General features: G+C 37.7%; 1 protein-coding gene across 3 annotated transcripts in view; it reads left to right on the top strand.

Moving 5' to 3' along the window:
- The window catches only part of Grid2 (glutamate ionotropic receptor delta type subunit 2), a 1,058,508-nt gene that overhangs the window by 683,289 nt on the left and 361,463 nt on the right, over positions 1-13,756 (top strand). The window lies entirely within an intron of this gene.

Here is a 13,756-nt window from a genome sequence, read left to right as displayed (position 1 = left end):
ATGCCCAGGCCATAAGTTCAAGTCCCAGTGTTCACACACACACACACACACACACACACACACACACACACACACACACACACACACACACAGGCACACACACACAAATAGAATGAAGTGAGAAAAATTGTGATAAAAGAATCAATAAGGTGAAAGGAATTCAAAATTAGAAGCAAAGATTGACATCATTTTTCCAAACAGCCATGATGGAGTCTTTCCAGTGATGTGGCTTTTTGTGTGCTATATAGCCTTTAAGGACACGATTATTCCTAGAGCTGAGAGAAATATGTCCTGTTTTATCTTCATAAAGAAACATACGATGGAAGGCATTGTTTAACTTGAAAGTTTAGATCTGACACAATGGACAAACAGTTCATAAAAATGGCAGTATCTTTATCGTATATAAATAAATTTTATGTTAAAGTTCTTCAATGGTGTAATAGAATGGCCCTAAAATTTTGGTTTAGTGGAGCATTTCTGTAACATATGAATGTGTGTGTAAGAGTCAGGCATTTGTATAGAGATAGGGTTAAGGAAGAGATTCGCAAGGGAAGGCAACACTAAGCATTCTCCAGCAAAACTGTGGAAACAGTAGCTTCATGTTATCTAGAATGAATTAGGGATCTTAATCATTGCCATACATACATTCTTACTTAGTTTCTAAGGTCAGAAGTTAATGTCTGTGAATGGTTATTTTTTCTGTTGTATGTTTTATTATATTAGCATTTTAGTAAAAATAATCCAAACATTCCTTATATCATCTTTATTATTCACATAATTGAGATCAAATAATATCTGCTTGTGCATTTTGACATGGAGTCTTTTTATTATTGTATTTCTATGTCTGTCTGTATATGTGTGTGTATGTGTGCATGTATATATGTGTATGTTTTTCTTTCTTCCCTCTTGCATCCTATCATCATCTGACCTTGGCTTCACTTAAAATTGTTAAAACCTCATGATATTAATTCATATCTTCTCTGTATTCACATGGGCTTTTCTGTGGGCATGATCTGGGCCTTGTCTGTTGTGCTGTGTGTACAGGTTACTGTTTGGTTTAACTTAAATAGGTTGCAGTTCCAGGCCTCAATACATACCAGAAGCTCTAGCTCATATGATTTTATAGGCACAAAAACAGATGCTTACAATAGTATCTACCGAGGTGAGTTGCATGATTGTTTTAGAGAAATTCAGCCAGGATGAGTAGTCAGCAGCAGGGATGGTCTGCACTCCTACAGGATGTTGTCCACTTTCTGCTTGGGTTATGCTTTTGCAATGCAGCCATTGGTAAGTTCAAACACGTCCAATTCCTTTCCAATTATTCTGTGTGTAAGTAGCTAAAATTACACTTATTATTTCCTCTTGGTCATCTCTTATTGAATTATATCATAGAAAGCCATGGCCTAGTGGTTAAGATGGAAAATTAGTATGTTAGCTTAGACAAGAGTATTCCATATGTTAAACATTGTAAATATATAATGCAAGGAAAGTAGCGAATAATTTCTATCGGGATGAAATGGCTCTGCCATACAGTAGACACCATAGTTTAGCCTAAGTTCAATTTTTAGGAACTAGATTCAAATGATCAATGAGAAAACAACTCTTCTGGGGTGCTTTTCAACAGTGATAAAAATATCACAGGGATTTCCAGATTTAGAGACATTGAAGTTGAAAAATATGCAAAAAACACCAATCTCTATTGTTTATTTACCTTCCATTTTCTCAGGAGCATGCTTATATTGTTAGCACACATGCATAGAACATGTCCACTTCTCCTTAGTACCTCCTTCACCAAGTATGTGTGTATGTACATGTGTTTTATTTGCTTTTTCTTAATGTTTTATCTTTAAATGAAGAGAGACAATTATATTTATCCATCATACATAGCATGGTGTTTTGAAATAAACACACACACACACACACACACACACACACACACACATTATAAATGGCTAAGTTGGTGTCATTAACACACCCATCACCATACAGTTGTCAACTGGCATGGTAGCAATACTTAAAAATAGACCCTCGGTACTACTCAAGACTGCACACTCTTCTTGTACTATGTGTAATGTGTAGTATGTAGACATTATTTTTCAGCATGATTGATGTGGAACTGAGTAAGGAAGTAGCATCTGGTATGGCTGTGATGCATTATTCCCATAAAACTGTGCCCAGAAATTTCTTTGATCTTTGTAATTAATGACTAGAAGTTTTGTAGTTAGAGAACAAGTCTGGCTGGAACTTACATTGTGTAATTTACCTACATTTGGAGAAGAACAGTTATAATGCCCCACACCTGGAGCCAAATATCTAAGGGACAAATGATGCTCCCCTTCACCCTGTATCTTGTAGCTTACCTAGGCTTTTGCTCACCAGGTGCTCACTGAGAACATAAGGCATGCTCAGCGTGCACCAGTGGCTGAGTTCTGCCATCCCCAGCAAGCCAGCCAGCCACTCCACCCTTCCTCCCCATCTCTGTTTCATTGGGAGTTCGAAAAGACTTAAGTTATACATTTGAAAAGTAATTTAGTTTGTAGCTGAAAATATTTTTTTGGCCTCTTTGACATTCGAAACTGCCACATTGTTAAGAAAGAGGCCATTACGGAAATGTGACGTTTCTCCTGCAAGTCCACAGTGCTTTCCCTGCTTCTTCCCCTTCTGGAAATAGGTCCCCTGAGCTGCATTGGAAAGCGCAATCTTCTCTCTTAGAACGGAGTAAATACCGTTAGCCCCAGTGAAAACAGACGGTTGGCGCGATCATTTTTAACAGCCCTGGAGATGTCCATATGCTATTCAGCAGTGTGACATCTGTGTGCCCCTTTGGCTGCGGAGTTGTACTTTAAACAGAAGCAAGTTTTAAGCAACAAGGTGTCAAACTATTCATCCATAGGAGGCAAATCAGTCCTCTTACACCCCTGAGTACAATCAGCAGAAACCCTCAGAGTGCACTTCACCACCCATCCTCCCCAGACCCACAGTATGTTCTTTTAATGCAATTACATTACTGTGCCTCCTAGTCAAAATTTTCACCAGGTAAAATACTCATTCAATTAGCAGTAGCAGATTCACTAACTAACTGCTGTGCTGGCATTTCCCAGCAATGAGATGTGAGCACAGCCACTGGCTACAGGATGGTACTTCCGTGTCTACACTCTATTTGAAATAGATAGAGGCTGCTGACTCTATTGTGGGCATATTCTATAGTAATGAAGAAAAATAAAGTTCACAGTGTAAGATGGGTGTAAGTTGGTTCTCAAGACTCCATTTTAATCTTGAACCTCTAGATAAAACAACATATTACATAACTCTTCTACATATTATCGTATGTCCTTTAAAAAAAATACTCCTCCATTCTTGGCCATTTATGGGCTTATCAGAACAAGAAAGAATGAGGGAAGAAAGGAAGGAAGGAAGGAAGGGGATAGGGAAGAGGAGGGAAGGGGAAAGGAAAGAGGGGATGGGAAGGCATGTGAAAAGAAAAAGAAGGGAAAGGAAGGGAAGGGAAAGAGAAACTAGTTATAAAGTTACCATTGTATGGTATTCTCTGTGGATATTTTCCTGTTTTTACATAATCTGGGCTTTTTGTTGTTGGTGGTGGTGGCAGTCTTGGAGCTTGAACTTTGGGCCTGGGCTCTGTCCCTCAGCTCTTCAGCTCAAGGTGAGCACTCTACCTCTTGAGCCACAGCAGTTTTCTGAGTGGTTTATTGTAGATAAGAGTCTCATGCACGAACTTTCCTGCCCAGGCTGGCTTTGAGCCTCTATCCTCAGATCTCAGCCTCCTCACAGGCATGAATCACCAGTGCCTGGCATAATCTGGGGGCATTTTGAACATAAGGCTAACAAAACTAGTTGGAGGGTAATTGAATAGCAAACGTATCTGAGAAGCTAGAGTATGCATTAAGAGTTTATGCATTTCATCTCCACTTTCCAGAGATTAATTAACGTTTCAAAGAAGCGTCTCTCTCAGGCTAGAGACGGTTGGGCCAATATCAGCAGTTCATCATGAGCTCAAGTCCATGCTTCTGTGGTTCAGCACCACTGGCAGGAACAGAGGATGCCAGTCTCTCACCATGTGCCCTGTGGTGATCATTGATCAGGTGAATAATTGGTCTAATCTCTGATCTACAGGGTCCATTTCCTACCATACATGCATATACACACTCATCAACTTGACCTATGGTACTAGTATAAACTCTTCATAAACTCTACAACTTTCTTCTCTTCCATCTTAGCTATGGCTAACAAGAACTTCAATAGGACAAATTTCATAAAGTAAGTATTGCTTTGAGAGTTTGATTAGTTTAATTTGAAAGTTTAAAAATAATACTTAAAACTTAAGTGTATTAATTAATTGAATTATATTTGTTCTTCAATGTTTAGATTGTATTCCCATTCAGCAATCTCAAGGTTTTTATTAAATAATGCGAAGTAACATTTCAAAAGACTGTTTTAAAGGAAGAAAATTAACTATCAAAATGTATATATCAATTTACTTAAGAGATATGCTCTTATTTATTTTCATTTTCAATATCTAGATTCAGTTAAAATTAGATGTTTTCAGTTAAAATTAGATGATTTAAAATGGGACAGCTCTTGGAAAATAATATTTTATACATGTCTATAAGAGAGAATCATATTATCTGTTTTGTATTTTCTGGAAATTAGTATTTGAGGGAAATTGTAGAAAACAAAATATTAAGAGAATTAAAACATTATTCAAAGAGGCAAGACAATACCATAATCTATGATCTTTTACTAGGGGTACTTTTTCTCCTTAAGAAGAGCATAGTTTCTCTTAAGGAAAATTAAGGTTGGCCACACTTCAGAGTACCCGATAAATACTTTGATGTTCAATAAGAAAGAAAACAGGGTGCTGCTTTTGTGAAGAAAATAATACCAGTTTCAGCCAAAGAGTATTGTCATGTATATTTTACCAAGAATAAAAAATTCCTTTATAATAAACTAGTATAAATATTTGTTGTTTGAAAACAAATAGAATACATATTAAAACTAATTAAAACAAAATATACCAGTTAACATATTTATTGCCTACCTAATATATCTATATTTATAAATATAAATCTATCTCTTTATATATCTACAACTGACATATATTGTAGTATATCAAATATATTATAGTATAGATATAATTTAATCTATATAGTCTATAATCTATCATATAACTGTTTATCTATAATCTATATAGATGAGTATATCTCGATACAGACAGATACATAATTATATAGAGAGAGATAAATTGCTTACCTAATGTCTATCCGACTAAGTAAAAATATCTGTTTCTTTAACCACTGGAATACTTTTAGTGAAGTTAGATATTATTTTAAATACCTCTTAGTGGGCTGGGAAGGGGGCTCAGTGGTAGAGCGCTTGCCTCGCATGCAGGAGGCCCTGGGTTCAATTCCTCACCGCCACATAAGCAGAAAAAAGCTGGAAGTGGCGCTGCAGCTGAAGTAGTAGGGCATTAGCCTTGAGCTGAAGAGTTGAGGGACAGAGTTCAGCCCCCGTGACAGACAAAATAAAAAAATAAATAAATAAAAGTACCTCTTCGCTATTAACTGTAGGGGAATGGGTTAATGTTATTAAGTAAGATATGGCAAAGCAGAACAATTTATTCCTTCATGCTTCCTCCACGAATAAAGCTAATATTCTGGAAAGAAACTGCCAAAATTTCTCCCCCCATCCTTTTTCTTTGAGATTCTTGTTTTATTTTCTGATCTATTTTCCAAATCAATGACTGTTTGGTTGCTGTAACCATAGTTCAAACTTTACATAATACAATTTAAGTTTAGAAAGTATTTGTTTCTTAGAAACAGCCTGTGCTGTGGTATTTTTTTGGGATGCAGAATCCCCAGCCTGGAAGAGTGTAAGTCAACATCAAAGCCACCACACCCTACTTTTCAAATAGCCTCACTCAGGAGAGAAGCAGTAAGCTTGTGAGATTCCATATAAGGCTCTTGCAAACCCAATCCAAAGAATTAGTGGCTTTCTTTTTGTTTTGGTAACCAGAGAATCAACTTAGCTATCTACGTTCCCCTTGCGTCCACGGAAGGAGAAAAATTCAGGCAAGTTGGTTAACACAGTGAACATGATAAGAAAGTCTACATGTCAGATGCAGCCACTCAACAGAGACGTGAGGAAGGGCAGAGATAGGAGATGTATGTGGCATGGGCATGTGACAGGAGGATGGCACTTCACCTTCGGCCATCTTCAAAGTCTAGACATGAGCTTTAGGTTTAAACGGAGGACTAATTAGAAGCAGGTGCTAAAAGGTAGGCATAGAGTTCTAGTTACAGGTGTGGCTTTGTGAAGTGTTCTCTCCAGCTGTGGATCACTTGAGGGGGCTCCCAGGAGATGACTGTTCCTGCTCCTGGATGCAGACCCACCATCACAGATACATAACTCTTTTGAGGATGTCTTTCCTGGTGCCCAAGGTGATTTGCACAGTAGAAAAGAATGGCTTAGACCAAAGACGCATGACATGCACCATGGAGGTGGAGATACCAAGCTTTTCTCCTGCTACGGGTTCATTTCTGGGTCCATGTAAGAAGTCAGATTTGTTTGTTTGTTTTCAGCCCAAACTATTTAAGTCACCCTGGGCCAAATGGACTTTCCATCACCTGACAGTGGGTTGTCTTGAGGGGGAGCCAAACAGCATGAGCCTGGGGGATTTGAGTATTTTTGGAAGATGGCCTGTGAGAAATTAATTCCCATTGGTCCAGTCCACAGGGCTGAGCTCCCCTGTGAGTGAGGACATTTTAATGATACTGCTGAGTTTCCTCACAGAGACCCAGGACCTCTTTCTCCCATGGCCATGACCCACAGTTCTCCACTATCTGATATTTGTCACCCTTCATCATTCATGGCTGTCTGCCACTTATCACTTTTGATCCTACTCACTCAGGGTCCTCATGCCATCTTTCTGAATGACCAAGGAAACATACACCGAGTTTAGTGGAGGATTCAAGAAATGTTTGCGTTATTTAAAAAGGTCAAGAGAGAAAGACGTGACATGTGCACCTTTATCAGAGAAATAGCACACTGTTTTAACTACCTCATGTTCTCTGGTCATGTTTTCCTCCCTTACCTTAAGACAAATTCAAATTCAGTTACGTTCACAGTTCGTCATGGCTGATTTAAATAATCTTGGTTTGAACTGACTTTTTCCCCTTACCTTGCACACCATCCTGCTAGACACTTTTTATTTGATTTTTTTTTTTGCTTCTGAGAATCTTTTCTTTTTTTCTTCTTTTTTGTGGGGGCAGTTCTAAAGGTTGCACTTTGGCCTTCCAACTCACATACTCTACCACTTGAGCCACGCTCCTAGACCTTTTTGCTTTTTTTATTTTATAGACCAGGGTTGAGTGTAATCCATTTACCCATACCAGTAGGGTACCTGGGTCTCAGGCATGTGACTCCATACTAGATAGTTTTTTATGATAGGGACTTAGTTACTAACAAACTCACAACAACAACTAATCTTTTGTTTTTGTTTTTGCTCTAAGCTTTTATTGTTATTATTGTAACACAGTTGTGCTCAAACTTGCCACTCTCCTGCTTTCTTTGCTTCCTGAGTTCTGTGTTGCCTTACTAGGCAAAATTTTTTTAATGTATTGGGGATTGAATGAACCCAGAATTTCATTGCAAGTGCCCTACTACTTGAACTATATATACCCTAGCCCCATAATTTCGTTGGGAGCTAGTTTTATACATAGAGACTCACAAATACATTGAATCAATTGCTTTCAGACATATATATATATATATATATATATATATATATATATATATATATGTATAAGATCTATTCTCATTACTGTTGTAATCTGTTCAGCAGACCTCACTGGTTATTCAATCTAGAGATCTGACTTCATTCTGCTAGAGATAATTATCCCATTAAAGCCCCAAACTTCAACACCTTCCTAAATTTTACACTCTACTTGTCAGAAAAAGTAATATAAAAAGGCATTATAACAAAAAGAGATTCTTCATCCTTCATGATTTTAGCAGAGACGTTAGTTGCTCCTCCTAGCCCTTCCTCTTTCGTCCTAGGAACAGTCTGGCTAGAAAAGGTGGTTGGAATTTTTAAAGGCCTTTGACAAGGAGCTGCTTAGTCTGTTTCTATTGTTTCTCCTAAACTGTGCTTTGTGGCTATCAGAAGTGCTTGGCATGACTTGTGAACCTTATCCGAGCTCTAAAGCAATCCTGCCCTTGTTTCCATAGTGCACATCTATTTCCATGAGAATGAAGGGCTTGACAGAACAGCAGTTTTCTGCATGTTGATCCTGGCTAGTGAGACATCTCCAAGACCCAGCCAGTATTCCTTGTTATGCTAATCGTAAACTTGGGCTAAGTGGACCTTTTTTTGGTACAGCTTCAACATTCCTTATTTAAGGAAACCAAGAAAAGGCTCTGTGTTTTTCCATACATCACTGGAGGGTTTCTAAAGACTAAAAATAGAGTGGAATACATTTACATACTAAAAACAGGGAGTGATGAGAAAGGAGAAGAAATAGAAGATGTCAGCGTTGTGAGTAATTAGGAAAACCTTCTGAAAATCAGACTTTCTCACAAGGCATAGAAAAATGAGTGTCACCAGTGAAATAAGACTGTGCCAAAAACAATTATTCTGACATCTATAAGCAAAATAGAAAATGTGGCTTTCCTGACCACATCATTTAATAAAAACACCTTTAATATAAAAGCTCCCTGGTGGAGGGAAATCTGATACTGTAAAGAATTCTTTATTTAAGGAAATCTGATACTGGCACAAACTGAAGAAATGTTGAAAGTAGGGAGAAATTATTTCTGAAAGAGATTAGATGGTTACCTAGCTACATACAGACACTGAGAAATCTACCTCTCTTCTTCCCGTGCACACCTGCTTTTGCCATTTTCTGCTTTATCTTTATTTTATTGTATTTATTTTTTACCTCCAGCATGTATATCTTTTTAGGTGCTAGGGTAAAGGTGATGTCCAGTTAGATAAGTCAGGTTCATTTACAACTTGTATAGTTCATTTGCAACATAGGGTCTAGTGAGTGTCACCACTGCATTTGTTAACCCTCTGTCTTTAAATGTCAACATGCTACATGTTTTATTAATTTTGTAAGTGTGTGTGTACATGTGAACACACACAGGTATTATTTATTGTCATTCATGTGCACTGTTTCATCAGCTGATAAAATCGGAGTTGGCATGTGCTTGAACTTTTTACTTGGCATGTAATTGGCACTAAACACTTTTCAAAGTGAAAGTAGACCAGTGGCTGTGAAAACAATTCCTGTGGTTATTCTATTCTTTTGCAAAGAACCAACGATGTCTATCAATTCTAGAGCAAGGCACCAGCTTCTGAACTGAGATGGGGAAGCAACAGCAGGGAATGGCCTCCAGTGACAGCTCTCCTGATAGCAGAGCTAGAAATTTTAAGAGTGTGAAAAACAGATGATGAGGTTAAAAAAAATTAGTGGAAAGTGAGTGTGAAAAGGGAGTATGAGACTAATCTTCGTTTCTAGGAAGACTATTTATTATAGATACCACTGTATGCCCCAAACTCCTGGACTTGCCATTGTTTTCCAGTTGTTTGTAATTACTACACAGAAAATATATATTGTTACCATGTAGTAGTGCACATAGCACCCTCTGGCATCCCTCTTTCCATTCCCCCAGTGCTTCACTAGAAAGAGGGGAATGCAACCCTGTGGCATTGCATTTACTCTAAATTTTATCTAGTTAATTGATTCCACCTGATGCTTACTAGCAAACCAACATTATGTTGGCAAACCAACATAAATTACAGCCTTAAAACATGGGTACACAAGATGACCATATAACCTGATGGGTAAATGAAATGAACCCCAAGATAGGGACACAAGAGGTTTTATCTTTGTTGCTGTTCTTTTTATGGTACTTATAATGTACTATGTGATTTAGTTGTTTGTTTGTATGGATGTTCTTCCTCCATGGCACAATCCCTGTTGTCACTGTATTTGATTTCGGCGCCCTGCATCTTCTATATATATTTTTTTCCTAATTTGGGGAGGGGAAGGGAAATAACAAAATGCTGAAATAAGGATTCAGGATGACGCATTGTAATAATGAGATGTACAAGACAGTATGTTGAAAATGAACTTTACAACTTTGAGGAGGAGGGAGGCTGTGGGAGAAGGGAGGGAAGGGAGGAGTTGAGGAGGTGGGGAGGGAAGGAATGGTAGGGGAAAACAGAGAAGGGTGTAACGATGCTACAGTGCTCGTAGGAAATGGACTCATTACCTTGCTCACGTAATTGTAAACCCTCTGTACAGTATCTTTACAATAAAAAATATATATTAAGAAAAAATGGATACACAGAAGGAAGGACTTAAAATGTTTTTATTTTGAAGATATAAGGGACAGCTTTATTAAATTAGAGAACACTGACAGGTAAACTGGTTTATATGTAAAAGTCTTAAATTTGTTCTTTGACAAGTTGACTTGGAAGTGTGGAATCTCCAAAATGGTCACTGGACTGTTAATAAAACAGAGTAAAAACAAAAACAAAAACCCTGGAGTTTACTGCGGTAAGCAATCACACCATAAAGGTTTTAGTGTGGCAAAGAGAGATGTCATTGGAGAGATATTCATTAAATCATGTGGGGGGAGGCTGGGAGCAAGAATTTTAAGGTGGGCCTTTGAAAGCAGGAAACTAATTGGGCATAGGCAATATTCTTGAAATGATAGCATTGTTGGGCACAGAAAGCCAAAGTTTGTGATGTCAGTTTGTATAAGGAAATGCTCAGGTGGGCAGGCTGCTAACTCAAAATTGATCTGTAAGAGTTTCCTGAAGCACACAATGGAGGGACTTGTTTTTATTATTTTTTATAGGATTACAGTATTATCTTTTCTGAGTAAGGATTTACTGGAGCAAACAATGAAGACAGAGGTTTATGAATGTGGGCTGCATTTTCAGAGGTAGCTTCTGGAACATGTAAGTGTAGTTGGTGAAGAAACAGTTGGAGTTCAGAGAAATAGTATAAAATATAGAGATAATCAGGATATAGATTCTAATAAAGATCTAGAGATGGTTCTGTTCAAAATAACTCTGAGAAGCTGGGCGCTGATGGTTCACCCAAGGACTATTCAGGAGGCTGAAATCTGAGCATCACTGTGTAAACCCAGCCTGGAGAAGGAAAGTCCATGATATGATTTTCTATTAACCTGCAAAAAGCTGGTCTTGGAGCTGTAACTCAAGTCATAGAGCACTTAAAAGCTAAAGGACAGTGCCCAGGCTCTGAGTTCAAGTATCAGTACTAGAATCCCCATCCCCTGCAAAAGTTACCTTTGGGAAAGAGCATATAATTAATATAATTAGAAAATAAATGCCATAGGGATGAATATTAAAGAACATCAACAGTTACCAGCACATTGGCAGTGAGAATTTGAAGAGATTGAGAAGTCGCCAGCAAGAACAAAAGAGAGTGAGGAAGGTACTTCGTGAAAAAGAGAGAGACTACTAGGGCCAAATGCTATTAAGGGTACAGATAATGAGAACTGTCTAAAACCTATACCTAGTGCTTGTTAGAATACTACATGGTTATCATATATGGATAGCAGAAGATATTTTGAAGCCCTGGAGGTGAAAATCAGATTGTGAATGGTTCCAATAAGTCAGTGACATAAATGAGAATTTGTAGGTACTTCACTGGCTGAGAAAGAGAAGAGAAAGTTAACAGTAAGAATGTGAGAAGTTCATGTTCTTCAAATGGGGGAGACTGGTATATATTCAAATATACACTCTGTTTCCATTCTCCCTCTGTGATCTTAGGAGAAAGATGTGCAGACAGCTTTTCTTCCTTTGTCTTTCCTTCCTGCCATATGTTGATTCTTTAATTCACTTTATTCTGCAAAGTCTGCACAGACCTTCACCCTAAAGAAGCTACCGTCTCAGGAAAGACCCATATGTCAAAGGGAAAATGTGAATAAATATCTAAATGACTTAGTTTCCTAGTGCATCTTTTGTATGAATGAGATTAAACTTGCATCTTTATTACACTATAAGATGATTTATATTGCCTTACACTACAAGTATTTTACTGAAAAATTGGATTTTCTTTTGAAGCCTCAGAACCAGCAATAGCTGGCTTATTGTACTGAGGGAAAAACTTTTGACCTTGAGCTCATTAGCATGATGAAGAAATCAACTGAACTAGCAGATATAGAAGTACAAGATAAAAACAAGAATAGTAATATTTTGATGAAATATAAATGTGTAACTTGAGACTCAGGGAATAAAATTTTCAATGGTCACAGAGGTTATATGAACATTAAATTTCACCTTAAGTTATAATTCAACAAAACTGTTACTGTATCATTCTAAAAAATATTACTTTTCACAAACTCCTTAAACCAAAGATGCTCGAAGTGAGCTAAAACACATATAGAAGTCATTTTGCAGTCTCATGTTGTTAATTGGAATTTTGATGAATATAATATAGAAGCAAGACAAGACAAGAACAATGTGTTTCCATTAGTTTCACTACTCATGTTTTTGCATCCTAATCAGGGCCTTGTTAATATTTAAATATGTATTTAAAGCCCAAGTGCATAGGAAAGCATGGAAGTTTCATTAATAACTATAATTTGTATAAAAGAATGTATGCCAAAGACAAATGCTCAAATATAAAATTTAATTGGAATTTTAAAACCTTCCTTTATAGCTTAGAAATATTTTTAAAAATCATGGCAGGAAATGAGCTACTATAATACACCATGTTTTATCATTTGTTGAGAAAACTTTAGATTTTTATCTTAAGCAGATTCCTTTATTACTTATATACCACTATTTGTTCATGTAAAGCTATTTGTTGGTACAGTCTCTTTTGTGCCAGTACTGGGGCTTGAAGTCAGGACCTCATGCTCTTACTGAAATTTTTCTTCTCAAGGCACTCTACCACTTGATCCACACCTCCACTCTGGCTGTTTGCTGACTAGTTGGAAATAAGTGTCTTGGATTTGTTTGCCATGGATGACTTTGAACCAAATCCTCAGATCTCAGGTTCCTGAGTAGGTAGGATTACAGGCGTGAGCCACCAATGTCTGGCTTGTAAAGATTATGGAAAATGAGGAAAAGGTCTGCAAGGAAGTGAGCTGTTTCTCTCACCTTCACTGCTTTAGGTGATGCAGAGCTCTGAGCTGGCAGTCTTTCCAGGGGACATAATGGAGCACAAGGAGCTGCCATTCTACAGGGGTGACTTTTTCCCTCTTCAGGAGCCATGTTTCAAATGGGTCTTTCAGCAGAGGATTAGCTTAATGTCACAATTACCCCTTTCCTCACAATACTCTACCACAGAACAAAACCTCCTGGGATAATGCTATTGCCTTTTCTATACATCCACCAGGACACTTGCCCTGTGTTTTCAGGGATCTAAAGAAAGAATGTAGAAAGTGGTGCTGTGGCTCAAGTGGCAGAGTGCTAGCCTTGAGCTGAAGAACTGAGGGACAGCGCCCAGGCCAAGAGTTCAAGCCCCATGACCAGGAAAAAAGAAAGGAAGAAAGAAAAGAAAGAAAGAAAGGAAGAAAGAAAGAAGGAAGGAAGGAAGGAAGGAAGAAAGAAAGAAAGAAAGAAAGAAAGAAAGAAAGAAAGAAAGAAAGAAAGAAAGAAAGAAAGAGAGAGAGAAAGAAAGAAGGAAAGAAAAGAGGGAGGGAGGGAAGAAGGACAGGAAGGAAGGAAGGAAGGAAGGAAGCAAGGAAGGAAGGT

Source organism: Dipodomys spectabilis, unplaced genomic scaffold (assembly GCF_019054845.1).
Source record: "Dipodomys spectabilis isolate Male_0828 unplaced genomic scaffold, ASM1905484v1 ptg000297l, whole genome shotgun sequence".
In the NCBI taxonomy this organism is placed as follows: Eukaryota; Metazoa; Chordata; class Mammalia; order Rodentia; family Heteromyidae; genus Dipodomys; species Dipodomys spectabilis.
The sequence above is the reverse complement of the archived record's forward strand: the minus strand, read 5'-3'. Positions and strand labels throughout refer to the sequence as shown.